This window comes from Alligator mississippiensis, chromosome 10, assembly GCF_030867095.1.
Source record: "Alligator mississippiensis isolate rAllMis1 chromosome 10, rAllMis1, whole genome shotgun sequence".
Lineage (NCBI taxonomy): Eukaryota > Metazoa > Chordata > Crocodylia > Alligatoridae > Alligator > Alligator mississippiensis.
Window position 1 is genome coordinate 6,114,462 of NC_081833.1, and position 26,705 is coordinate 6,141,166.

The 26,705-nt window shown below is 48.5% G+C and overlaps 1 long non-coding RNA gene across 2 annotated transcripts in view; it reads right to left on the minus strand.

Annotated features, from left to right (window-relative positions):
* Positions 1–3,707: 3,707 nt before the first annotated feature.
* LOC109282976 (uncharacterized) overlaps positions 3,708–26,705 on the minus strand; it is a 163,496-nt gene continuing 140,498 nt past the window's right edge. For both annotated transcript variants that reach the window (XR_009455115.1, XR_002089998.2), the window contains exon 5: positions 3,708–5,076. This is a non-coding gene — a long non-coding RNA (uncharacterized LOC109282976). The remainder of the gene's footprint in view (positions 5,077–26,705) is intronic.

A 26,705-nucleotide genomic window follows, 5' to 3' on the forward strand; every position in this document is an offset into this window, starting at 1 on the left:
TGGGCTGTACCTGGCTTCTTAAGACATAGCCCAAGCTTAACGTCAGGGAACACAGTGACTTTTAATTCCATGATGTAACTGAAAATAGCCACTTAAAGAAGAGGAAGATACAGTAAACCTATGGAGCAAAGAGTGCAGAGTTGCGGAGAAAGGTAGTTAGCTGTGGTAGTCTGCAGTCAGTGAGAAGGCAGGGTAGATATGCAACTTTACAAACTAACTAAATAAGATATATAGAGAGCATGAGCTTTTGTGAACCCACGCTCACTTGCTATCTGGACAGTGCAAGCTCTTGACCAGATTCACCCTGGCGACCTGAGGAACCAGCCCTCCCGCTGGAATCACGATCCAGTGAACGATACTCCCAAACAAACCTTGCTTCTTGCCTATTCTGTGGACCATCGCAGCCTGCAACATCGCTCCAGAATTATTCTCTGTTGCATTTCCCTGGGACCGTTCAGCGATCTGCCAGCAGGGAGAGTCCTGTGCACGCAGGAGACAGACGTGTCACCGAATCCCTGTCTAGACCTTGGGACTCACTCCCATGATAGAAAAGGACGACCACAGACCTTGCTGTATCAAAGAGCTAAACTCGTTTCTTCTATTGAGTTTTCCCATAGTGCACATACAGCCGCACACAACGCTAATCCTAATCAGGCTGGAAAGAGAGAAACCGTCTCACTGTATGGATGCTCAGATGCTATGGTAGGAGGCACCTATAGAAGAAGCTGGATGCGCCTGCAGTCTTTCCCTGCGTGTGCCTCTTCACTGCCCAAAGTGACATCCTCCCAGGGCTGGCAAACCCCAATGCTTTACTCCACCCCTTCTCAGATTTTTTCTCTCGGGACCAAATTCACCAGTCCCTTGACCTGGCCTGTGTATTGGTCCTACTTGGCATATTTTTAAATGCCCTTGGTCAGCAATCACTGCAAATCTGGAGGAGCTGCGAGCTGTGAAGGACAGGTATAATTCTCTGTTACTTGTGACGGGTTCCCCTGGGAGTTCCTGTAGAGGCTTTTGAAAATCCCATTGGGACCTATCAGCATGTTAGGCACCTAAATACCTTAGTTTGGCCCTTGTGTGCCTCAGCGAACCACAACAGCTTTGCCATTGGGGCACTAATCATCATAGCAATCGCTCCTCTAGCAATTTTCATCTTCAAAGCACTTCAGAAATAGCAGCTGATTCATCCTTCCGAAGCGTTACTGTCGCCTCCGATTTAGCACAGGTCAAGAGGTGCCCACAGGTTTTGTGGACCACCGTGCACCCTTGTCCTCAACCTGGTAATGGAAAGAAGGGGTAGCAATGCAATCTCCGGTCGAGCTGGGGACAACTCACCGTGGCTTTGGGGGCCAGCAGTGGTCTGTGCACCACAGTTTGGGGACTGCTAAATCAAAGGGAAGCTCAGACTCAGGGAGTTGAAGTGACTTGCCTGAGGTCCTGCGGTGAGCCAGTGGCAGAGGTAAGAGTTGACTGCAGCGTCCTGTACCAGTCTTCTGCCCTGTCAGTTGGATCCCACTTCTTTTTCCATTTTCCCTTGGACCTTTTAAACCAGCTTGCTGCAAATACCATGACAGAGCAGGCTGGACTCTTCATTTAGGGCCCATTTGTGTGTCCTAGAAACCGAGTCGCACAGGACTCTTGCCGAAAGACAAATGTATCTGACTTCTGAAGTCTCCTGGAAGCAAATGCAGGCATGTTGTTAAATTCAGCGTGACTCCTTAATAATGGAGCACAAAAGGAGGAGGTGGAAAAAACCCTACAATGGGGTTTGAATGAAAGCAGGCATCATCACATCAGTTAAGCCTTTGAACCTGACATGTCACTTAAAAAAAATGCATCATTGTAACTGAGGTAAGACAAATCCCCTTGGAAACTGGAAGGGAGCTTTCAACACAGACACATTTGGGTTAGAAACATTTAAAAATAAAATGTGACATTTTTATGATTTTTTTTTTCAGTTCCTGCCCCCTGATGTTTCAGATGTTTCAGTTTGAATAGTTTCAACCAGCTCTGCAGGCAGCTGAAAAGTTAGGAGGAAAGTTAACACTCTTTTTTTTCAGTTTTTGAATGCTGACATTTCAAGTTGTAGGGGTTTTCTTTTGCCTCCCTATCAAAATGACAGGGGAGCTGCACATCCAAAGGGGCTGTTGCTGAACGATCTCTAAGGATTATCTTAACCTCCCGGTGCCTAGTTTTCCCATGTCTAAAATGGGAACTTCTCTGTCATCTCTTAGGGTGTTGTGAAGTATCATCCATAGGATCTCCTTGGCTGTTTGAAATCCTCAAAGAGGCTGCGCTGTAGGAAGTGAGTGCAAAGTACTGCTATTTCCAGCCCGTTGCTCTTTGCATACCAAGCTGGACTTCTGCCAGCGACGGCCTCAAACTGAACTCCCAAACTTGGGAGGCTGGCAGTATCTCACCCCAAAGCTGCACCAGGAAGCATGTCCCGGAGGCTGCAGGGTGCAGAATCCAGATCTGACCTTCTATCTACAGGCGAGAAACCGAAGTCTGGAGCCCAGCTTGGCCCAGCTACAGTGCGGAGTCTGTTCTCGTCCAGTTGAGGATGGCATTTGAAGTGCTGAGGGGGCAGATATGCTACAGATGAACTCTACACCTTCCCTGACTGCCACTCCAATCCTGTTCCCTGCCTGATCTGCTGCTCTGCTTTCTGCTCCCAAGGGCAGCATGAGCTTTCTGACTCTAAGTGCAACACAAGCTATGCTGCCCTGCTTTCTGCTGCCTACCCTATCGGTTGCTGTGTTGCCTGGCCTCTCCCTGAGCTGCTGCGTGCTCCCCTCTGCTCTGCACCCTATGATTGGGCTGTCAGGATCTAGAAACTCCTCTCACAGGTAGATTTGCAAGGTTTGACTGCTGCTGCCTGGCTGGCCAGCAGAGACCCACAGGTTGGACATCTGCCTCTGGATCTACTTGCTGGTAGATATTGGTTTTGGACTTGTATTGCTGCACAGCTGCGTCAGATTTGTGCTGTGCTGTGTTTGCATGAGGCCGAACAAAAGTTACACGGAGGGACCAATCAGGCAAACAATGATTCCTTCCCAGAGAGCACTATGGACAGTGGAGAGGTCTGAAAGACAAACAAACCCCAAAATGCGCCGTTTGGTATCTTTACTTGGTAGGGACTTGGGGGTCAGGATTGACCACAAGATGAACATGAGCCTTCAATGCGATGCTGCAGTTAGTAAAGCGACCAAAACGCTGGCTTACATCCATAGATGTTTCTCAAGCAAATCCCAGGACGTCATTCTCCCCTTGTACTCGGCCTTGGTGAGGCCGCAGCTGGAGTGCTGTGTCCAGTTTCGGGCTCCACACTTCAAAAAGGATGTGGAGAAGTTTGAGAGAGTCCAGAGAAGAGCCACACTCATGATCAGAGGTCAGGAAAACAGACCTTACGACAACAGGCTGAGAGCTATGGGACTCTTCAACCTGGAAAAGCGCAGGCTCGGGTGATCTGGCGGCCACCTATAAGTTTATCAGGGTGCTCACCAGGATCCCGGGGAATGTCTGTTCACCAGAGCACCCCAAGGGATGACAAGATTGAACAGTCACAAACTCCACCGCGACCGATTCAGGCTGGACATAAGGAAGAACTTCTTCACTGTCCGAGCCCCCAAGGTCTGGAACAGACTGCCGCCGGAGGCAGTTCAAGCACCCACTTTGAATGCCTTCAAGACACATTTGGATGCTTATCTCGCTGAGATCCTATGATCCCAGCTGACTTCCTGCCCCTGGGGCAGAGGGCTGGACTTGATCCTCCGGGGTCCTTTCCAGCCCAATGTCTATGAAATCTATGAAATCTTTAATAAACAGTAGATGGCACAAAAGTTACACTAGACTCCAAGTGAGACGTTCGGAGCCGAGCACTGGCGGTCGGCTGCATGGCAGACTCAGAGAGATGAAGTTGCCTTGTCTTTTGCTTTTCGTTCAGACACAGAAAGGAACTTCTGTGGGGGCTTGGTGTGGTGCCTGGGGAAGTGGTGTGTTTGGAGGGGTCAATGCTCACTGGTTAATTAGCACAGTGGAAAATGGATATTGTGGGAAGAATTGGGGTGAGGGAAGATGATCTCTCCTTGTCTAGTGCACGTCTCAGATTCTCAGCCCCCTGGGACTGAGCTCATACCGCCCTCAGTGCTCTGCATAGTCCTGGGCTTGCTCTCAGCGCTCAGCTAATAATAATACAGCAGAGGATTGTCAAAGGCACAAAAGGCAGTGATTCCCACTGACTTTTTACGTGCCTTTAAGAACCCTCCTTAATAAGAAGTGATAAGAGCAATGGCCACAAACTCCTTTTCTCACGCTAAAGAAGGCAGAAGACAGAGTAGCTGATCGGAGAGGTGGCCGGGGAGGTAGAAGGAAAGAGCGGGCAGTGGCAAATTTTGTCTCCGCTACTCCCATGCGAGTCAGGAACTCCACTGCGGGGCTGCCTCCAGGGGCTGGATCTGGTCTGGGCACTACACATCTTAGACAAGTTGCAGTTTTCAGCTGCAAAATGATGGTGAGCAAACTGGAAGGAGGAGAAACTTGGAATCACTGGGCAAAGTCAGGGAGGTCCCCTCTTTGCAGTGTCTTTGGAAAACCTGTGAGGTTTCCAAGGGGTTATTTAGAGAGAAGGAGTTGATAGAGCTAAGGGAAATGCTCTAAGGGTGAAGTTACATGGTACAATTAGACCATACTAAAGGCACTTACCATGTGAGTTGTCTGCATGTTAAAGCTCATGAACTTGTGCTCAGTGCCCTCTGAGCATCTCAAAGTTATGCCACTTCAGGCGTGGGTTACCTGGCTGTGCTACCTAGCTCATGTTAGGGTAACTTCAGTTTGCTCCACAGAGATAAAACAAAGAATGTGCAGTCCTCCAGCATCCCAGGAGGTACCTCTCCCAGTGCCTGCCCTCCCTCTGACCTGACCACAGTCTCCAGGCATGAGGCCCATGTCCCAAGCATGATGCATTGGCATGTGCATCCTGAGCAGTGATGTGTTTTGCAGCGGGATGTTCAGGAACGTTGGCATTTCTTCTCCAATCAGTAGCATCTTGTCCATGTAGGTCTGCTTGGCCTTGCTCTGAAATGACATATAGGAGCCTCACAGCTGCATCCTGCCAGGAGCTCTGTGCACCCATGACCTCACACGGTACCCACCAGCCTCATTTACCAGCAGCTCCTTAGAGCTCAGCTATGATGTGTGCAAGCAAGTTGTTTTGCTCCTTCAAATGTTACTGTGCACTGAACGGGGCTGAGCTCCCTGGATTGAGTGCTGGAAGCTAGTTTCACACAGATCCTGGGGTTTGCCACGGTTGCGCCGCTCAGTCAGCCAGGTGCGGGGGTCCCTACATGGCTGAACAGCTTCTACCAAACCCAACAGGGACAGTTTTTTACATTGGTGTAAACAGTGATACCAGGCATAGGGCAATGCAGAATGGGGCCCATAAAAACCACCCCTAACAATGCTGATCTATTAACCGTTGCAACTTTATTGGGGACTCAGAGCACTTCTGATTGAATAGGACCAAGACCAAGCCCTACAACTGAGCCTAACTCGCCCTCTTCTACCGCTTTGTTGCCAGTTGGCTGGAAAAAGAGGACTGACGCGTATTTCTGCTGCAATCCTCTAGACTCCATGTCGGGAGCGGAGCAGGCTGCAGGGGGAGATGAAGGCACACTTTCTAGTAGAGATGCATGAGCTTGCTTCCCTTGACCCACCTCAGGCATTTGTGATTGTGGCCCAGATGCTCATAGCTGTGTGTGCTGCTTAGGAGGGATGGTGAAGGAAAGAAGGAAAGAAAGGAGGGGACACAGAAAGAAAGAGACCTTCAAGGAAGTTACTGTCCTACCCCTTCCAATGTTATATATACATTCACATACTTGTATGTATGTGTGCGTGTGTGTGTGTATACACACACACACACACACACATAAAATAGTGCACAGAGTCCTCAGCTGACATTGGGACCCCACTGTCATGAACTGTACAAACATGGTAACAGAAAGCACTTTGCTTAAAGTCTAAATGGAGTGACTGCCAAAGGGTGGGAGGAAGGACATTAGGCCTGTCTTGCAGTGGGGGAACGGAGGCAAAGAGAAGTGAAATGACCTGCCCAGGGTCATGGGGGAGGCTGTCAGAGCTGGAAAATAAATCCATAGTGCTTTAATCACAAGTCTTTCCTATCCCTTATGCCTAGAACAGGCTTCTTTCTAGCTGGAAAGGACTAGACATATCCCTTGTAAAGGAAAGGGGTTTAAATTACAGGGAAAAGGTTCATGGATTTGAGCTTATGTTGTAAACTTGGAATAAAGAGTTTAACGGGTTTGCAAGTTTATACCCCCAGGCTTTCACCTCTCCTGCTTTGATACCATGCGGTGCTCTCTGGGCGAGGGCATCCGTCTTCCCTGAGCAGCAATGGACGACAACGTGTGAGCTGGTGAAACGCGTTTCCGCAGGCTGTAAAACACCTAGGCCCGTTCCCCGGCTGCGTTTGGTGCTTTGCTTTTTTTGGAGAATTCCTGTGCCCGCCGCTGGGGAGCATTGTGCGCCGGGGGATCGAAAAGATGTCTGGGGTTTGCTGCCGGACTATTACAAACCTCAGGTTCGTAGTTTCTGATGGTTGCCGCTGTAGGATGTTTTATACAAAATGCCGCCTGTTTCTTTCTGCTGACGTTTCACTTTGCTGATCTTTCTCCTGATATTTTAGGGAGCTGGAAGGAACATGCCTAATGAGCAAGCTCCCCTTTCCCCGAAATCCAAAATGCACCGAACGGCCGCGGCACAGAGCTGCTTTGTTATACGCTAGGGTGAGCTGGGCGCTCGTCCACCTGGCGGCAGCGCGAGAATGGGGAGGGCCAGGCTGCGGTGTTAACAGGCCTAAAGAGCATCGCTCTGCCTTGCCTAGGCCAGCAGTCAAATCCTTTCCCTGTTCAAGTCCTGTATAAAAATCCAGCCCGCCCAGCCAGCTGCTGCTGTAGTGCAGTGTTCGGTGACAGGGCTTCATTTAACAAACAATTCAAGCTGTCTTTAGTCCTTTGAAACCCGTGGGGTAACGGTGGCAGGAAACTGCCCTGCTCTGAACTCTGAGTTAGGCACAAGCTGATGCCCCAGTTTTACAAAAACATATATATGCACACGCTGACCAGAATGGCAATGCACCAGCCGGGTGCCCGCTGGGGAGTACTCATGGCACACGCACCATCAACAGCCTGCAAAGGTTTTCCAGGAGAAGAGTGAATGCTTTTCTGTGCCCCGCTCGGTTCAAGGACTACTGGGTTTGAGATCAGTTGCCCATGCTAGAATCCGTAACCGAGCCCTTATCTGTGACAACGTGGCGGCGAGCAAAGCACCCAGGTTTTCACCCCATTTCAGTGTTAGTTAAGACTGTAGATCAGCCATGCAAGACAGATACTTCTGGAGATGCATGGGTTTATTCTGATCAAAGCCATCACCGAGTTCAACCTCCCGTCGTTGGAGGAACAGACAAGTTCTACATTCGTTTAACCAGAAGTGATAATAAGATGCTTGTGCCCAGGTTTCAGGCTGGAAGGCTTGTGCGCCAGACAGTATCAACAAGGCATAGACACCGAAGCAGCAACATATTTCCCCCCAATCAAAGACTTCTGTTAAAGCTGAATGCTGTGTATCCGAGAAAAGATGCACTATCATTTGGCGGCTCCAGAGAAGTGTATTGATTCCCCATTGCAGCGAGGCAGGGGAATTCTTTACAATCTCAGCATTCGGCCTTGAAGACATATAATTGTTTTCCATTAGCCTGCTGAAAAGGCCAAGAGAAGCTCAGAGAAACCTGCAGGCACGAAATTTGTGGTCAGGCCGTAAATTATAATCTCAGCTCGCATCTTTTTTTTGTGCTCGGTTTCAAAGGGCTTTGAAGAACTTGGCATCCCTAGGGAGCTGGTGGCAGAACTATAAATTATGCGGCAGCCTCTTGAAAGCGTCTGCTTCAATCTTGGGGGAAAAAAAAAGGATGTGAAATGCCATTTGCTGAGCAACCGGCTACCAACATTACAGCCTTATGATTGATATGGTGGGGAAGAGGGCGGATTAGAGATGGATATTTTTAGAGAGCGGGAGTAATTTTGCTTTATTTGATAGCAAAGATGGATATATCCAGGCAACTGGCAATGACATCCTGCATTCATTGGGTCTCGGCCTCCCAATGAATTATTCACAGGTGCCATTAAAAGGCTGTTTTTCCTACACTCAGGCTCATTCAGGCTGGCTCTGGAAGAACTGCGAGAGCACACCGAGACCAGAGGCCATGAATGGTGCCTGGAGCACAGGGACGCTGGCTTCTGCTCTTACTTCTTCCCTGCTGTGCACCCTTCAGCAAGTCACTTCACCTCTCTCTTTCCACCTGTGCCTTTTTCCTGGCACCATGTGGGCAAGCCCTGATCTTGGCTGAAGCCTCTGCATATAAGCAGTGAATAAACGGCATGGCTGTGGCCATTCTTGACCTTAGCAATGCTGAAATGAATGGCCTTTCAATCACGTCTCTCCCCTGGAGGAAATGCAGGGAAATTTGGTGTCTGTATAACTGAGCCGAGTGGTCCCTTCTGTCCCTGAAATTACTGAATGGGCAAATAAGCCAAGCAGGATTTAGCTGGTAGAGGGTTAAGGCCCCTGGCACAAATCCAAATTATTCTTGCTGGTCACACAGGTAGATCTGCCTGGCTTAGAGCAGCCTGAATTATTTTAGCGAGGGTTAAAGGTGGCAGTTCCAAAGTGCTCCAGGAGCCTAAATCCCATTGTCAAAAGGGCCATCCGTTCCCAAGGACTTTAGTCCTTTCAAAATGGGATTGGGGCTCGCAAGTCATTAGGAGTCTTGGAAAATGTGATGTTAAATGCACATTTAAATGAAATGCAGGTAGGGTGGTCTTGCGCCCACCGGGGCTTAGGAAGGGATAAAAGCCAAGTCCTTTAAGCCTGTGGGTTATGGAAGAAAAGTATTCATTAGCATAGGCAGGCACCTAACTTCTGCCTGCAGAAAACCACCAGGGTCCTGTAGATTTGTCCCAGAGGTGAGGCCAAACCTTAGGGTTCCCCCCGTCTCTGGGGTCCCCTGTGCAGATGTGCCCTGCTGTTGGGGGGGGTGTCTGCTGGGGAGCCCCTTGCTTTATGGGAGGAGCAGGGAGGCTTCCTTGGGGAGCGTGTCCCGTGGAACGAGGCCCATGGCTGTTTGATGTTACTGAGCAAATGGCAATCGCTCTGCCTGCCCTATCTACGCCCCTGGAAACCACAGCAAGCCGACCGCCTGCGGGTTCCCGACTGCCACTGAGCCGATCCACAAGTGCTCGCCAGCCACCGTCAGGGATGGGCTGCTATCCCCAGCGGTCCCATCCCACCTGACGCTGCTCACCGCTGTTCCGGCTTCAGCCTAGCTCCCCTCGTATGTCTTCTTGCGCCTCTCACGTGTTCCTGACATCTCTTGGGCTTCCCGTGGCAGGGGGCAGGCCCTGAGCTGCCGTATGTGTAGTGTTTCTGAACAAAAACACAGGAGATGGAGTTTTTTTTTCCATCCGGGTGTGGTGGCTTGGCCAGTGCAAAGTTACCAGATTAGGAACAGATGGAGGAAGATGCAAAAGCCCTGGTGATCGGTGAGGGGCTAATGCTTACTGGCACAGAGGTGGGAGAGAACAGGCTGGGGGCATTCTCCAGGCTGGGGGGCAGCAGGGTTTGGACAATCAGCTCAGGCAGGGTTGCTGCGTATTAAAGCATGGCCCTGAGGCCCCACACACCAGCTTTTTTTTTTGCTTGTGCGTGTGTGTCTGAAGCAATCCCAAATCTTAGATGTCTTCGAGGTGACAGAAAGCCCTTCTCCTGGGATGGACAGCAGCACTGCAGCCTGCGCTGGGACCAGACTCCACTTGGAGAACGTAACGAGGCTGGCAAGATCCAGCTGGTTTTATATTTATTGTCCACCTCTAATGTAAAATCAAACAACATGCTGCTTGAGTCTTAAGGAAACCCTGCTCTGATGTAGGAAGAGGTTTGTTATGTACTTGGCTTCTCCCCGAACGCTTTTGGGGGACAGCACTTCTGCATATCCAACCTGACGCCGGCAGAAGGCGCTTGCTTGCTTTCCAAAGGATTTGACCTACATACTGTGCAACAAGTCAAAGCAGAAAAAAACTTTGGGTCTCACCCAGGTGCATTTGTTGAAAAAGGAATTAGGCGAGGGCAGGATGAGGAGCTTTTCTGTTTAATTGCTCTGTCATCTGATGCTTTGCCTCTCCTAAGAAGTTCGAGGTGAAGCATGGAGACTTTGAGGCTGCATTGAATCACCGGAGACGTGCTAGCAACTATTTCCCCGTGAATCTGCAACCCAATGGATGTGTTAAAACAGGGCTCAGTTCCTGTTGTGGTGCATTTGTGGGCATGAGTGGGAGTGACATTAGAGATGCAAGCAGAACAGATCATAGAAAAATAGAATCATAGAAAATTGGGCTGGCAGGGATCTCAGGAGGTCACATCTAGTCCAACCCCCTGCTCCAAGCAGGACCAGCCCCAACTACATCATCCCAGCCAAAGCTTTGTCTAGCCGGGTCTTAAAAACCTCCAAGGATGGAGATGTCAAAGGGTAGGTCTCCAGTACAGTCCCTCCCATCCCTGTAACCTACCTATCTCAGGTATCTAAAGCAAAGTGGCCAAATGAGTTGGAGAAGCTCGGTAAATACTCCGGCACTTGGCTCTGTGCTGGTTGTAAGTGAACTAGCTAGCTTAAAGCAGTGTCTACAGTGCAGACATGGCTTAATAAGAGCGTGTATCCAGGACAGAGAGAGGCATCTACTGACCGGCTAAGAGTCATTTGTGCTGCTAAGGTGGCATAAAGGACCTTCAAAATTGCCCTGAATGGGCGGTCCTGGCTGTGCTGGGACCACATTGCATACTGGTGATTAGGGCCTAGGCTACCAGACCACCTACCAGTAATTTCCCCCCTTTCCCAGTTGGGGTGAGCCACTGGGACTCTTTCACGGTAGCCTGGGCCAAGAGGAGCAGTGTTGCTTTGTGGCTGGGGCAGGCCAGTTTCTGCTCTGCCCAGCTCCAGTGCTGAGATGCTGGGCTAATTCCCAGGCAAGTGGCCGACTAACCTCTTTGCACGGTTTTACCTGCGAAACTGGTCTGCTGTTATGCATGCACTTCACAGGGCCCTGCCTGGACCGAGGCAGGCCCATTGGTTTCAGTGCTTGGCAGACTGCTAGCGCTGCACAATAGGCACGTCATGCCATTTATGCAGTGCCTGCTGCCAGATGCTGGCAGAACAGATGTTAGGGGAGGGCAAAGTCGCTGTGTCCAGCCACTGCTTGAGCCCCAGTACGGAGGAAACCACCTCTGCTCTACATGGGGCAGGGTACGCTGATCTGACCCCCTGGGGCAAACCAGACACTGTCTGACTTGAAATGAAGAGCAGAAGGCCCTGATCCTGCAACCAGTTCGGCACTTGAGGGCTCCCAGGGATGCCAGCAAGGCTGCTCGGATGTGCAGAGCTCAGGACATGCGCAAGTGCATCCTTCAAAAGAGACTTGGCTTTTGGCTAAGCTCACTTGCCATTTCTCGGGCTGGCCTGCAGCATCTCTCTGCAAACTGCAGGCTTTTTTTCTGCTATAGACAAAGCATTGGTGACTCTGGGAGTTGGGAACTCTTGGTCCTGGCCCTGGCACTGCAAGTTTCTGGCTCAGTCACTCTACCCTTGCCCTGTGCCTCAGTGTTCCCATCTGTAGAATGGGACTTGCCACGCCTGAAGTGTTAACTCTTGAAAGACCCACTGAGCTTCTCACTTCTTCTTAGGAATTGCTGGTTGCATTTTTAATTGACATTTCACATTATTTCCTCTGCTCAAAGCACCTGCCCCTTTTCACTATTATTATGTCACAGGAACCAACAAAAGGGAAGTCCCCAGGTGTCCTAACCAGCAAGGAGCTGTCTCCTGTGCCTTTGGGACTGGACAGGGACGTGCAGAGGAAATAAAGCAAGAGCGGCTCGTAGCTACACACAACACATCTAGCTGCCCCAGGAAATAAATCAATGCCTTGGACACTGACAGCTCGAGGCTCTGTAATTAGTCCTCCCAGCTAACGAGATGTTGAGTGATGCTTTCAGGAAATGTGCTGCTGCTCCCCAACGACCTGAGGCTTGCATGGAGCAGTTTGCAATTTTCCCCTTTCTCTATGGCAGGAAACTTATGGATTTTACTCCTGGTCCACAAAGAAAACCTCGGGCTTAAATGAGCCATGGAATGGGAGGTGTGAAGCTATACAGGCAGCACATTGGGCCGAGCAGAAAAACATACAGAAGTCATGGAGAAAGCCCTTCTGCCTTTCGCCATAAATGGGCCTTGACTGTGGCGCTCCCGAGGAATGCGTGCAAAAGCAGACCTGTCACAGGACGAATACAACACGTTGCAGGCAGAGACATCGCCTCAACCAGGCCTCCCACGGCGTTCCAGATACGACTGGAGCTGCAGAGGTGCAGCGCCCCTTTGATTCCCAGGAGAGCTGGGAGCAGAAATCCAGATGCCTTTGTGCTCTGCCAAAAATGCTGTTTCGAGACCCGAGCCAGGCAAAGCCAAACCTACAGCATTGCATGGAGTGGGGAGGGGGTACATTTGCCAGCACCGAATCAAATTTTAGCCCCGTTGAGGAGGCACCTTTCGGACTAGAAGAACATCTGAGCCTGGCCTTTTGGATGTAACTGCTAGCAAGAGAAATCAGCTCATCGTTTTATGCCAGCTGCCAAGCAGGCATCAGATATTGGTCTAGGCTGGATTTGAACCAGCAATTTGGAATGAAAGACTTTGCGTTATACCAAAAGAGCCCTGTTCTAGCCTCATGATTTTTATACAATGCCTTGCAAATTCAGCTCTAACGTGCCTTTGAAGAGTCGGTAAACTATGAAATAGCAGCTCTCCGATCCCTCACTTATGCAAAGCTGGATCCTGACGCTATACCAAGTTCTCCAAGTCAATTAAAAAATGAGCTGGGAGGCCTACATTTGATGGCTGTCAAAATAATACCAACAGGCAGCAATTTGCTGGCAACATGTAAAAGCAGGCAACAAATCAACCGGTAACATGCAGTGGATTGAAACGAGATCAAAGCAAAAGGCAGCTGACTTTGAAATGGCTCTGAGGGTCAGAGAGAAACAAGCAAAAGCTGAGAAAGTTCAGAGGAAAACAGCTCTAGAAGCTGCAGTGTCGGTTCGGGATCGTGTTAGCAGCTTTGATACTCTGATATACCCCCACGCTGGGCATCAAGACAGGCTTTGAGCTAGGGACATCTGCTGTGGTTCGAACGTAGCCCTACTCATTTGTATGCCAGCAATGCTTGCAGGTCCTCGCTGAGCTAGGAGCGCTATGTGCTAGGTGCTGCACGTACACGTAGCAGGGGAGTGTCCCTGGTCTGTCTCAAAAGCCCTCTTATTGCATCTGGACAGTAGCCGGTCTCCTAGGATTCTCCTAGACCAGGGCTGGGCAAAATGCGGCCCACGGGCCGGATGCGACCCACCAGGCCATTCTATCCGGCCCGCGAGGCCCCTAAAAAATGTAAAAAATTAATATTGATCTGCCCCCCGCTGCCTGTCATGCGGCCCCCAATGGCTTGCCAAAACTCAGGAAGCGGCCCTCCACCCGAAATAATTGCCCACCCTTGTCCTAGAAGAACTGCCTGGTAGAGCTGGGTTTTCCTGGCTGCGCCAGCTTCCCCCTGCCCCTCCCTTATCCTGCCATCAATTCTAGCAAGGAAATTGCCTCCCTGGAGCTATGTTCTGCAATATCCTCTCCTGAGCCCTGAGGTCGTGCTGCAGCAAGGGTGCTCCATGCCTAGGAAAGGGGCTCATGCCACTCCTCTTGGAACGGCACCCATTATCCCTGCGGGGTGATGAGTAAGGCCACCCATGCTCTCTGCCTTCTGACTGTAACAACCTGGAGATTTGTTTTCAAAGCAGTGTCTAGCTAGCTGCCAAACTAATGGTGAGCGCTTAAAAATCATTTGGATCGATACTAGGAAGAGCCTGCCCTTCGGCTAATCAGACTGCTCAGGTCATCTTCCAGTGCCCCATTCCCTACCCCCATCATCCACACAGATACCAGCTAGGATTACGTCATCTAAATGGCCCTCTATTGATTAGTAAATGGAAGGGGTCAGCTCTACAGTGCAGGTCTCCATGGAGACAACAGCTAATTGGCCAGGGGTGAAAATCATCTGAGGTCCAAATCCTGATTGACCGTTACTGTTTGCATGACAGTAGTGCTCAGAGGTACGCATGGTGCTGTACAAGCACGCAATGAAATGGCAGCCTCTCCCCAAAAGAGTTTCTCAGAGTTTCAGCAGCGAGACAACATCGCAATGGGGTCAATGGCACAATTCCCGTGGGTTTCCGGGGAACCATGATTTGGCTCTAAACGTGGGATCTGAGGACTCCCGTCCGCAAGCTAAAGGGAATTGGCTAACCTTGCCACAGCCTGCAAAATCTCAGCGGTCCGGCAAGAATCCAGCCCCAGAGACGACCACCCACCCTGCTGCCCGAGGAACTGGAAGCTGGATGAAGGGCAGGAACGCTAGCGGGTAGCGGGGTATTCCACAAAGCACATCAGAAAGCCAACCATGAGCATCATTCTGTGCTCTCCTAATTAGAGGGACCGCTTGGCTGTTTCAGCGAGCAACGGTGGGATGCTGCATGCAACATCGTTAAAGTATGCTAGTAAAAAAAACTTTCATCTTTCTGGCATTTTCTTGGCGCAGCCTTCGCTTCTCACAGAAGCTTGGGTGTTGAACATTAAGTGCTGCTACATTTTTTACACTGTCAAATGTATTAACGCAGATAAGATTAGAGTCCACATCGCGGTGTAAACAACCCCCAGAGCCTGCAGCGCCAAGAGCACAGGCTGCTATCACTTAGTTCTTGTAGGCAAGGGTCACAATAATTGGCTTTTAGCTTCAGCTGCAGCGCAGGACAGGGCAAAAATCGTGTCATTTACATATGCCCTCCGTGGACCAGACTGCGGAGGGAGATGCTTGTCAGAGGTGGATTGTCTCAAGGGCACGAGGTCAACAAGACTTTCAAGCCCTCAAATGGATCACAAGTGTATAGCAACCCTCTCATCATAAGCCTCAGACATCTGGGTCACGCCTATGAATCTACGAGGGATAATCCACAGTGATACGACATGAATCCACAGTGCTCCCAGCTGATGAAGTTGCTGCTCTGGGGCCAGTAGAGGAGGCATGCAGTGAAGATCCCTGGCCATATGCCTGTTAGAAATAGGCTCTTTTTATTGTGTTGTTAGTAACGTGGACTCAAGAGTCAGCGGGGGCCCTCAGTTATCTTCTCCCTGCCGTAGGAGCAAAGGGGAAAGCACAAATATAACCAAGGACAGAATTCGGCCCAAAACGTCGTGCAGGCTGAGCGAAGAAATGGATGTCGGATGGTGCTGCTGGGAATTTTTAGCAGGAATTTGGTTGTGGCTGTGCCGGGAGACTGAAAACATAGAACGTGGTGATCTGAAGCTAAATGGTGCCAAAAACCAAAGAACCGTGTTGACTGCACCTTATCGGTGTAGTCTCGATCAGGCACAGGACAAATCTCCCTTCCGCACATGGCTATGTCTCAAGGAGCATTTATGGGATGGCACGGGAAATACTTCTTAAAGGAAAAGTGTCCATCACGTCAATAATGCCTGGTTAGGCTTAAGTCTCCGAAAAGCGAGCAGAATACGGCACCGCACATTCATTCACGCTTGTGTCTCTTATTTTCACCACTGGCAGCTCAAGCTACATTCGCTGAAATATTTGCAGCCCAGTCCAACAAGTGCTCTTTCCAGGTTTGCTTCTCCACAACGAAACCACAGACATCGCTGCGCACAGCGGTCAGAGGCTCCAGGACTCTAGAATTATTGTAGGTTGCTGGTTTTGGATTCAAGCCTAAAACAATTAAACTGAACGAGAAAAAGACATTTGGATGCATTGCCTCCGTGCCATTTTGAATGGTTTTTGGTGGAGATCCAGTCAGCTCGGTGCCACAGTTATGCAAGTCAAGGCAAAAAAGGTAGTTGCCTTGCTCTGCGCTACTCTAGGAGACCACAGCAATGAGTATAAATAGCGGCGCGGTGTTTTCTGAGGACCTGAAAAAGACATCGCTCTGCTATAGTGATTTGTGGAGCACGAGAAGTCAAGAACATTGGGAGAAATCTCGACTCGTTGAAGTCAACAGGGGTTACGTCAGTGGCACCTGGATTTTATCGGTCATATTGACATGTGATGGTTTGCAAAATATAACAAATGGACACAACATCCTGATGGGGTTAGTAGTAGGCAATGGCTCTGGGCTGAAACTTAGGAGCTCTGAATTCAACTTCTGGCTCTGCCAGAGCCATTCTGGATGATCTTGGTCAAATCACGCTGACCCTCTTGGGCATCCTTTCCAGTTGGGGATAATACTACCTGCTTTCTCTCATCCTTTGCCTGTCCCCTTCATTTAGAGTGGGAGCTCTTGAGGGGAAGGGCCCTTTCTTACTGTCCTGTGAAGTGTCTGGCACACTAGGGCCCTATGGTATAAATGACTAATAAGGATGAGAGGCACAAAAGGAAAATCAGTGAAAATACTGAAGGATGATGCAAAATGAAACACTTGTAACAGAAACGCAGAACAGCCGAATAATCCCAAATATACTATATATGTTCCTGCACCATAACAATAATGGAAGCATCTTTATCCAGCAAGGCCTAAGGAGCAAACTCAGACTGAATTAAAAGGATGTAAATGAAGCTCCATGTTCTTACTCTAAGTCTTAATTTTACTCATGTAAGTTTTAGGAAGAACCAAGTGGGAAAGATGGGTTTGTAGGCCCCATTAATAATGCTGATCTCCAGCAGCATACCAGAAACAAGATTGTTCACATTTATTCTAATTAACCTGCTAATCAAGGACTCACACACTCACACACACACTAGATATATATAGATATATATATCTATATCTATATATATCCCACATATAGATATATCCCATGTTCCTTTCTCAGTCTCCTATGGGGATGGGAAAGCTTAGAAATTTAATACAATCCTGTGGTTGAGCTTAAACATTAGGAAGGTTTCAGGCTATTTTTTATGAGAACCAGATGAATTTCTAAGCTTGAAATGCAAAATAAAGTAGACTGATTAACTTTGATCTGGTGACCATCTGTCATTGTGTGTGCAGTCTGAGCAGCTAAATGAAATGCTGGAAGAAAGGGTTATCAGAAACATGAACCGGATAAAGCAAAGGAAGAAAGGCCCATGGCTTAAGTACTGTTACTAACTGGATCATCTCCATTTGCTGTGCTAGGAAGATAAATTTTAGTGTACAAGTTGTAGCCCCTGTACTCTGCAGCATACATCCTCCAATTTTTCATTCCTGGATTATGAATTATCAACCTACATGTGTTATTCTTGCTGCATTTTGTGAAATTTCCCTTAATTTTGCAATCACAAAGGCTTGAGTTTGGTGAGCTGGTATAAATCAAGAGAACTCACTGATACCTAACCTATAAGATGCTGAAAGCAACCTAAAGCCATTACTATTTGAATGCTAGGAAATTATTATTGCTGCTGTTGTTGACTTGTTCTGCAGTACTGCCAGGGAGACTCCAGTCCGAACCAGGAGCCTATTTTATCAGGTGCTGTACAAGCTCAGAATAAAAAAGAAAGTGTCTTGCCCAAAAGAGCTTAAAGACATACCTAAATGGGGTAACTTATCTGCGAAAAACTAGGGCTGTCAGTGGTAGACTTGTTGCTGTTATGGCATAACTCCCTTTGTGAGCATTCATTCTGGAACACATGTTCCCTTCTCTGGTTTAGCTTTTAGTGGCATATACTAACCTGGGGAAAAAACATTTCTCTGATTTTGGAAGAAGTGTTCCCAAAGGGAGTTACATAGGTACAACAATAGAAGGTGTGTAGTGGTGCTGATCAATCCCCCCACATCGACAAGCGTCAAGCGACAAATCCAGTAAGCGTCAAGACAAGTGGTGCTAGGTAAATATGACGAAGGGATGCAGACCACGAGAACTGCATTTTGACGTTACGGAAATGGTGTGTGCAGTGTGGTGGCTTTGGTCCCCTCCCTGATGGACAGGTGCATCCGCACTATGCAGAAGCCATCAGCACAACTGACCCTAACTTTTTTGGTGGCAAAGTCAACGGAGGAGCTGCAGTGCCCATGCCATTGAGATGCAATGCCCCTCTCACTGCAGAGACAGTCTGCTGCCAGGCAGGGCAGAGCTACGTGGTTGTGCTGCCTACATGTGCAAACTAAGCCGAAGCCTTCAGAAGGCTCCAGGACAGTCACGTGGAGGCCTTGCACCCAGACAAGGTGCTTGCAGATATTTGCAAAGCAGAAGATGAAGGTTTCATGGTGCAAAATAACCCAACTGGTTTCAAATCACTGGCAGTACGTTGTACTGGCAGCTCAAACAGTAAAGCTCAGTGGATAATTAAAGCTTTCTGGTGCCATCAAGGGACAGAAAGAGGATAGAAGCCAGACCTTCCTGTCCATAATGGGGGAAAAAATGGGGAGAAGGGGATATGGAGGGAAGAATGACATGGAAGGCGGTAGGGTATAAATACCCTCAATCTCAGAAAGACCCGTTGGGTTTTGGAGCTATCAGCAAAGGGACTGAATTGGCAAGGAACAAGAGTGGCAGTGAGGGCAGCAACGACCAGTGAAGAAGTCTGAAATACAGAGAAGGTTTGCCTGGGAGGATCAGGCCTGGAAATGGTTTCTAACAAGCAGGGGCACAGAGAGGATGCCAACACGTACTTGGAAAGTTGTCCATCTCCCCACCATCATCTGCCCTGACGTGACAGCAGGTCTCCTTTCATGTGAGGAGCGGTGGGGATTGCAGAGCCAGAGCAAGTCTGATCCACGTTCACCGGGGCGGTCACTGCCTGAGGGACGCGCTCTTGGAAATTCAAAGTATCTGCTCTTTAAAGAAGATGGTCTCATGTCGACAAGTCTATCTCTGTGCCAGGGGCCTGGCCTGACCGCCCAAGGTGGGGTGCAGCCTCTGTGCTATGATGGAGATGGCTCAACAAGAACCGGGGTGGGGGTTTCTTGAAATTTTGGGAGTGCCTTGGCTGGCGGGAGGCACTTCGCTTCTAAGGGAGTCGCGTATTGCTGAGTTTCCCACTGCTCGGTGTGCGCTTGGCTGCTGGAACGCCCAGAGGAAAGGGTCAGGGCTGCTGCAGTTTTGGTGCTGCTCTGAGGACAGAGCGAGTCACGTTAAGTCCGGGAGCGGTGGCGAATGCAGTCCAGCATGAAGAGAAGCCTTTGGAATTTCATCAGGATTTACCCTCACTGCCCCGGGGACTCCAGGCTCCTCCAGCCAGTCTCCTGCCTGGTACGCAGGCCCAGCTCCTCTCTCGAGGTCGGTGGGGAGGGGGCACATACAGCACTTGTGTGGATTCAGCTGGCTTTGATAAGACTCTGACATTAGCATTCAAAATCTCAGGCTCAATGCAAGAAAATCCAGTAATAAGGCTCCGTTATACCTCAAATGACCCAAGGAAGAAAGTATGGCGTGTGTACCTCAGTAGGCTTAATACATATATCCATATACATATATATATATATACATACATACATATAAGTGTGTGTGTGTGTATACACACACATACACACACATAAATATATATACACACATACATACACACATTATATATATACATACATATATAAGTGTGTGTATGTATATATACACATACATATATACACACACACATACATACATATACACACATATATACATACATACATATATAAGCGTGTATATATATACATATACATATATATACACACATACACACATACATATATATACATATATTATATATATACATACATATATGTGTGTATATATTTACATATACATACATATACACACATATACACATATACATATATATGTATATATAATACATACATATATATCCATATACATACATACACATATACATATACACATATGTATATATATAGAAAATACATGTGTGTATGTATAGAAAATACACACACGCATACATACATATATACATATACATACATATACATACATATACATATATGTGTGTGTGTGTGTGTGTGTGTGTGTGTGTGTGTGTGTGTGCGTGTGTGTGTGTATTTACACAGCCATTTTCTTTCAGGTTTTCCTGTTGAGTATAAAGAGGTACTTGTTTCTCTCGCTAATTCTTCCTTTGCTAATTCCGTGGATTTTTGCAACATGGATGAAATCTGAACCCATTTCTAAATGCCATTCTGATGGAGTTTGGAGGACACCTCTCTGCAGTGGATGGGTGGCACCTAAGGTATAAGAGAGAGACCACTGCCCTCCAGCCCCGTCAGAAGGAGATTAACTCAGGCCACGTGAAAGACGGGTCCAAAACTGAGCTGTGTGACTCAAGGCAGCCCCTAGCTTGGTGCCCCTGACCGAGGAATCTGCTGCTGGCAGAGCAGAACGTCCGAAAAACAATGTGAGAAAAGTCTGTAACGTGGACCTGAGAGAGAGCGCTTTTTGGGCAGAGTGCTGGCGGAAAGGGGTCTTGTGCCTGTAAGCAAAGAACCTGCCTCCTGTCTGATCCCAGCAGTGTTCAGGGAAACAGGACTTGGTGCCCATTCTTCCTAGGCAAACAAGACTGTTTCTGTTCGGAGGAGAAACTGCCAGTGGAGTTAGGTATTTCACTGGTGCAGTCTATGAAGCCGGTGTATCGGTGACCTGCTTGAGTCAGAGCAGGTCCAGCTACAGCCTGTTAGACTGGAAGCTTTCCCCAGAGCAGCATCCTGTTCCCTAAGAGGCCACAGGAGGGTTGCAGTGCTCCAGATGGTCTTGTTAAAATTAAGACATAAGAGCACCGTGATTTGTGGTTTGCATCTCGAGGAAGTGAAATTCTCTGCTAAACTTCCAGCGGGAGAGAGGAACAAGGGGGGATCCCCTTCCCTGAGTCTTCACTGAAAACAATGGCAAATCTTTTAAAGTCAATTTGCAGAACTACCGGCGCTGCTGAAAGAGTGAGCTCCGGGAGGAGAATGGGAATGTCCAAGTGAAAGGCCCAGAACTAAAGGAAGCTTTCAGGGAGGCAGGTTAGCTCTTTGCTTTCTTCTTACCATTTTTCCTTCTTCCTGTATTAGTTCTGGCTCTGCAAACAGCTGCACCTGGATGAAGCCTGGCACCGGTCGAAACACCCATTGGATATCGCACAGCAGCACGTGCTCGTGGAAGGGGAGTTTCTGGAGGGAGGGCTGTGTCCTGTCAAGAGGTGGTAAGAGGTCCATGGGCAGACGGCTTGCAGGCCAGGTAGAAGCAAGGTAATCCAAGGCTCGGGGCACTCTGCAGCTGGCCCCACACAAGCTCACCCCTACCCTCTGCCCCAGCAACGTGGTCCCACCTCCTTCTTGGAGCAGCAGTGGGTCTCAGAGATCAGATGAACAGGGAAGTTTACAACTTAGAGCTACTGTTTCAGGCTCTCTGCAAACTCAAGTGGCTCGGTTACTCTCAGTTCATATTTTCCAGTTTTTCTTTACATCCAGGGCTAGAAAGATTTGAAAAAGAAACACAACAACGACCAAAAAAAATGGCGAGATTCTCACTTCGGCACTTGACTGTAGATGCTCAGGGCTAAGAGCACCTGCGCCTTCATTTGGCCCTGACTACAGGATCATAAATCATATCCATTTGATTGCCCCATCTATGTCTCTGTGAATAAAGGTCTGCACTCTGCTATCTATTACCTAGCGCTCCGTGTAGTCTGGATTTTAAAGTGCCCGTACCACTGGGCTTGCATTATGTCCCTAGGGAGCTTATTTCATGGGCTGACACAGGTCACCTGTTCATCCATCCCTTTTTCGCCACTTGACAAGTAATACAGCAGCGAAGGCACGAGTCATGGGCATTTAAATATTCAGCCTAAAACTTAAGTGACTTAATATGATTCGGTTCAAGTCCAGCTCTGATTCTTAGGGTGGAAAATGGCTTGCGAGAGGGTCAGGCTTTCAGAAGAGCTGAGTGCATCGGGAGCATGTCGGGTGCCGGCCTCTGCTGCAAATCTGCTCCCAGCTGTGGCTGTCGAGCTCTTGAAAATCTGTCGAGAGGAGCGCAAGAAAATGTACTGGGCTGGGGTGCGGTGAAGCCCTATTAAAAATGTTTGTAGTGTGTGAGGGTTGGGAGCCAAGAGGAAAAGGCTAGAGCCCCAGCACCAAGGGAGGAAGCAAAACTGAAGAGACTGCACACGACCGATCTACTGGGAAGAAACCAGGCCGAGTCAGCTTTCTTATTCCTCCCCCACCGCCCCCTCTGTAGATATTTCCTGTGCAGACAGTTTCTAGAGACATTTCCTGAGGCGGTTGCACAGCCAAAGTTGTATTTTTTCCCTTTTACCACACTCTGTAAAGTTAAAAGGGGGGGGGGATGTAAAAAAAAGGATGATATTGAGGTAACATTATCTGCTCAGACAAAGTGTAAGCACGTTACCAGCCAAATATAACAGGCTCTACATCAAATCCACGCAAGCTTTTAAAACGTGCAATGGCAAAGCCTTATCCTGCCCGTTTGGAGCCTGCTGCGCTCCTGCTTTCCAGGGCTTTATTACCCTGAGCTTTGCAGTGGACTACTTTTCTCAGACAACCGGGTGACATGCAGACCGGGGGGCAAAGCAGGTTTCCCGCGGAAGATTTTGGGCCTAATCTGACAACGTGGCTGGGATGCCAGGGCCACTCTTAACAGCACTTCTCGTGGCTGTCCCAATGCCCTCCCCGTCTGTATCCATCTGTCTTGTCTTATACGTACGATGTACGGTCTTTGGAGAGCGTGCCTGATACCTGTCGGAAAACCAGGCGGTCCAGCAAGTTCTTGGAACGTGCTGGGGATGACGACTGGCTCTGAAGGGCGGTGTGATGGGGGGATTGGTCATTTCAGCTTTGAATTTGGACCAACTGGGAAGAACAGGTCAAGAACCCGAGGGTGGACGGCGTTTGTGGGAGAGTGACCGTGAGTCGTCGTTTCCAGGGAAGGGAGGAGCGACAGCAGGAGGAGGAGGACAAGGGAGTTGAGTAAAGCCAACTTCCGGGGACAGACAGGCTGGGTTTCTGGGGAGAAATTCGAGGAAAAGGATCTTGGGAAAGCTCACAGGACTTAAGGGGGGAAATACTGAAGGCTCAATGGGAAAATATCCTAATTCCCTGGAAAGATGGAAGTGCAGCAAAAGACCAGTGTGGTGCATCAGGGACATCTTTAATGATGTAGCTAATCAAAGGGGCATTGGACAAACAGTAGAAACAAGGACACGGGACTAAAGTGACTCTAAAAGAACAGCACAAGCACGTGAGGATAAAATCAAAAAGGCTAAAACGCAACAAAGAGTTATAACCACCCAGGGACAGATCCGGCCATAAGGAAAAGCTCTATTAAAGCACTGAAAGATGGAGAAAGTAAAATGCAGGTCCATTTTTTGACAGAGAAGAGGGCCACTGCAGAGAAGAGGGCCACTGCATTTTTTGACAGAGAAGAGGGTACAGAACGGATGACACCCAGCAGGATGCAGCATTCAATGCCTTTTCCTGTTTCAGCTTTCATAAACAATGGGGCAATGCAACTAGATGCTTAACCCAATTAATTTTAACAAGGGGGAAAAAAACCACAGGCCAGGGTAGGGAATGAATGTGACAGAATAGACCGTATCTTTATAAGACTTGCAGGTGACACCAAGCCGGAAGAGGCTGCCAGTGCTTTGCAAGGCAAGATGAGAATTCAAAATGATCCTAATTTAATGGGGGAAGTGCTCCAAAAATCAAAGAGAAGAAATTCAACAAAGGCAATTGCAAAGTGTTTCTTATACTTAGGAAGGAGAAATCAAATGCACTGAAGCAAAATAGGGGGATAATAGGTTGGATAGTGCAGAAAAGGCTCTGGGCTCATAGTGCACCACAAACTGAGGATGAGCTAACACAGCGTTGCAGTGAAAAGAATGACAAACCTCAATCTGGGATGCATTAATGCGACATCACATGTAAGACACAAATATATATATATATATATATATATATATATAGTGTGTGTGTGTGTGTGTGTGTGTGTATATATATATATATATATATAAATATATCTATCTATCTATCTCTATATATCTCTATATATCTATATACTATATATATATAAAAAACTGCTCTGCTCATGCCTGGTGAGATCTGCAAGTGCAGTGTGCTCTGTTTTGGGCACCAAAAATAGACAAATTATTGCCTATTGTGTATAGCAAGAAAAAAACCTGATAAAAGATTTATCTAAAAAACCCCATGATCTCCTCAGGAAAGCTTGAAGGCACTGGGTTTGTCTGGTCTCGAAAAGAGAAGACTGAGAAGGGAAGAGAAAAGAGTTTCCCACTATGTAAAACATCATGGTAAATAGGACAGGGATCGTGTCCGCAAAAGTAAGTCGAGAAAGAATCGGTTTCATCCGCAGTTGCTGGAAGTGTTTAGGACTAGGAACACGTTAGACAAATCTCCGTCAGGTTTGGTTCAGGGTTATCCGATCCTTCCTCCGCACGGAGGGACGGACTAGCAGACTTCCCGACATCCTTTCCGGTCCCACACGTCTACGATTGCCATGGGATGGTGCAGGTGAGATGCAGCAGAACAGGCAGCAATCCAGGCTGTTTGGCTGGTGCTCTTTGTGGTGCCCCCCACCAGCAGTTTTTCCAGCTCCCGCAATTATCTCACAACACTTGGCGTTTTTCTCAAAGACTCTGTGCTGCATGTGCTCATTCGGAGGGCTGGGTAAGGCATTAGGCATCCCCGATCCTGACACTGGTTGCAGACCAGAAGAGACTGGGCAGTCACACATTTATTAGAAAATCTGTGGCAAATCAATCGGAGGTATTTCTACGGATGTAGCTCCCGTTCTGTTTGCTCACCTACACTCTGGACTGGCACATGTGTACTGAACAACCAATCTCACATGCATACAGGGAGAGACACTCATGGTCCCTAAATCCAAAGCATTAAGATAAGGACACAGCAGGGATCGTTTTAGTGCTATGCTAAGAAAGGTCACAAGTATATTAGCAATGGCTTTGGTCCTGTTTGGATATACTGCTGGACAAAAAGATGGGGACTCTGGTTAGTCTTTATTCATGGGATTACACAAAGAAGTTTGTAAAAGAAATATAGTCTCCCTCCTCTTGTATCTAACCCCCAAGCCCTGTCCAACCCCTATAGGCTATGTGGCTTTTGGAAAGGCCGCGTTCATGCACAGGTGACAGGGGGAGTTTCAGGGGAGTTGAAGTCAATGGGAACTGTGCATAACATTTGATGCTAGCTTGGCCTGAAGAATATAGCTATGATCTGCCTTTTTTTTGGTTTTGTTAAGCCAGTCACTCAGCCAGGGATCTGATACCCCAGTCCACCCAGCCACGGCATGGCTGGTCCAGAGACTGGTTTTTACAAGCAACAGACCTAAAATAACCTCACAAGACAAGACACATGGAGGGTAGCTGAGTTTCTTTTCCTCCTGTATGCTCTTAGGCAAGAAAAAACAGAGAGCGGCCACCCGTTGCATTGTTGTGATCCACCCGGGCAAACAGACCGAGTCCGCGGGACGGGGGGCTGCCGGAGAGCTTCTGCCAGGAGCATCCTGGAACTATTCAAACAGGACCAAGCACTGCCTTGAGGGCGCTGGTGGTCTGAAACCCTTGTTGATCTCCAAGAGCAGCGCCAACTCTCGGCGCCACGCTGGACCTGGCCCAGGATTACACCTTCCTCCCCACCCCGAGGAAAATGAATGCCCGGGAACTGAGATTACCCTGGCTTTTGGCAAGTCTCAACACTTCAAGCACCGAGAAAACTCACAGCCAGCTCCGAAGCCGGCACTATGGAAACCCGATGTACAGGATGTTCTGCAGGAGAAAGGCAGTGTGATTGCTGTCAGCTCTGTGGAAAACACTTACTTTACCGTGAGTCACGGGGGGTCATTAAAGGATAAGTGCCAGGGTTGCTGTCGGGCACAGGCAGCTCCGAATGCTGGGGAGGAGTAGATGCTGGCACAATAAGGCAAATCCAGGGGGGGATTTGCTGCTTTTACCCAGAGGGCGGTGAATTTTTTATCCCCATTCTAGCACTGTGGTAGGCAGTCGAGTAGGACAGCCTCTAATCTCAGTAAAACTGGTGTAAAACCGTAGTAACTCTGCTGAAAACCAAGATAGGCATATGGTCCTTTGATTTTATTTTGGATATGGGAGAGATGGCATTATACAGAACCCCCCTGGCACAGGACGTTCCCATGCCAGAAGACTGTGGTTCTGTATGGGCACACTTCTTCTGATCCAGACAAGTTGCACCTTTTTTTCTGTGGAGCCTGCCCCCCTCTCCCATGGCTGGGTGGCGAGCTGCAAGACATCATTGCAAACTAAACAACATCCTGATGTTGTTTAGTTTGCCACGATGCAAACCCATTTAACCACCCCCACCACAAACTCCTGTGCCGGTACAGTGTAATGCCATTAAGTCACACGAAGCGATATTTTCGCCACATGTATATGGTAATTGCGTCACGTGTACAAGCGCCCATCGGGTGCAAACACAGGATCTGAGGGGGTGGGCAGAGAGATGGAAAGAGCTGACCTGTACGTGGAGCAGGGAGGAAGAAAGCCATCTGGGAGATAAGGCAGATGTGT